We start from the raw sequence: 1,848 nt of genomic DNA on the forward strand, positions 1-1,848 counted from the left end.
GTCGTGGAGTATTTCCAGGGCGAGGACTCCTACCGCTGCGGGTACTGCAAGAACGAGTCGGGCAGTCGCTCCAATGGTGAGCGAGCTGGGCCAGCGGGCGTGGGGCCGGACGCCGCGGCCCCGGGGCTCGGCGGCCCGGCGGCCTCGCTCGAGGGCCGCGCGGCGGCCGGAGCCCCGGGCCGGCCCCTGTGCCTGGGACCGAGGCGGCCGGGGGCCCTGGGAGGGCCGGGGCTGTCAGAACGGCAGGCAGACCTCGTGTCTGCCTTAGCGGGACGCTTCTCGATGCTGGTCTTTCAGGCGCCCTCCCTGGGTGCTCGGGCACGCTAGGTCGTGGTGGCCTCGCCAGAGTCTGGAAACAGATGGCCGGCCCCCTGTGGGAGACGGCTAAAGAGATGACGGCGTGCTCAGCTAGGGAATGCGGCAGAGGCGCTGGTTCGTGGCTCAGGCGGACCTGTGGGTGCGGAGCTGGGAGCATCCGACGCGGGCTGCAGAGTGGGGTGTGTGGGGCTGTTTGTGCAGAAGGAGGTGTGGGTGTGTGCACGTGTGCAGTCATATTTGGATAAAATGTCACTGGAAGAACATGCACGAGGAGCTCCTTGGACCTCTGGGTTAGAAGAAAGAGAAAAAAACAGTATACAAGAAACCGGTGACCATAGTCGCTGCCGGCAGGGAGGTCTGTTTGTCCTGATCTGTTTGAAATTTTTACCAAACATTTGTTTGAAGTTTTTACCATTTGCTTACGTGCCATGCCATTCTTCCACCCACCTCGATGATTACAAAGCCAGCCCACGGTTTTGTTTTTCCGTCATGGTTCAGATTTCTTTGGGAAGATTTGTTGTTTGTAAACAAAACATAGTGCTTATCTCCTGCCGTGTCATGCATTGGCAGATATAGAATCCATTATTGTAATAGCGTTGTCTAGCATTTGTGGAAAACAGGATATGCAAAAAGATATAAATTTAGATATTTTTCATTAAAAATGTATAAGTGGGCAATGATCTGGTTGATAACGGTGTGTGCTTTACTCATTCATTAAGTGTTTATTAGGTGCTTCTTGTGGGCAGTAGTCTTGAGTAGACGATTATGTAATTATTGGAAGTGACTATTATGAAGACCAGCTAAGTGAGAAAATGCTCACAGGGTAGAATTTAAAAGAGGAAATAATTAGGATGCAAATGGCATATGCGACATGCTTACAGTTCTGAGAGGAAAAAGGCCCAGAAGCAGTACACCAAATAGTGACAGTGGTTACCCTAGAGTAATAAAGGTTCCTTGTTTGTCTCTTTGCAGAATTTTTAAAAATGGTGGCTATAATAGCTATATAATCAGTGTTTTATATTAATTTATATTAAATTAATATGTAAATAGAACCATAAAAGTGATATAATCAGAGTTTTATATTAATTTATATTAAATTAATATGTTAACGTGTCCTTAGTTATTTTATTTTATATTTTTTGAGTTGGAGTCTTACTGTGTCACCCTGGCTGGAGTGCAGTGGCACATTCAAGGCCACTGCAGGCTCAACCTGCTGGGCTCTGGCAAGCCTTCCACCTCAGCCTTCCAAGTAGCTGGAACCACGGGCATGCGCCACCATGCCCGGCTAATTTTTTGATTTATTGTAGAGATGAGGTCTCACCAAGTTGACAGGCTGGTTTTGAACCCCTGAACTCAGGCAGTCCTTTCACCTTTGGCCTTCCAAAGTGCTGGGATTGCAGGCTTGAACCACCACACCCAGCCCTCCTAATAATTTTTTTTTTTTTTTTGAGTTGGAGGCTCACTCCATCTCCCAGACTGGAGTGCAGTGGCACACTCATGGCCACCCCAGCGTCGACCTGCTGGGCTCCA

At 49.3% G+C, this 1,848-nt stretch overlaps 1 protein-coding gene across 1 annotated transcript in view; it reads left to right on the top strand.

Moving 5' to 3' along the window:
- Window positions 1-6: 6 nt before the first annotated feature.
- Window positions 7-1,848, top strand: part of ATE1 (arginyltransferase 1) — a 168,769-nt gene continuing 166,927 nt past the window's right edge. The window contains exon 1 of the mRNA XM_008074549.1: window positions 7-76. The gene's annotated coding sequence lies outside the window, so the exon portion shown is untranslated. The remainder of the gene's footprint in view (window positions 77-1,848) is intronic.

The sequence above is a fragment of the Carlito syrichta genome, unplaced genomic scaffold, assembly GCF_000164805.1.
Source record: "Carlito syrichta isolate Samal-C Ts95f unplaced genomic scaffold, Tarsius_syrichta-2.0.1 Scaffold316482, whole genome shotgun sequence".
Classification (NCBI taxonomy): Eukaryota; Metazoa; Chordata; class Mammalia; order Primates; family Tarsiidae; genus Carlito; species Carlito syrichta.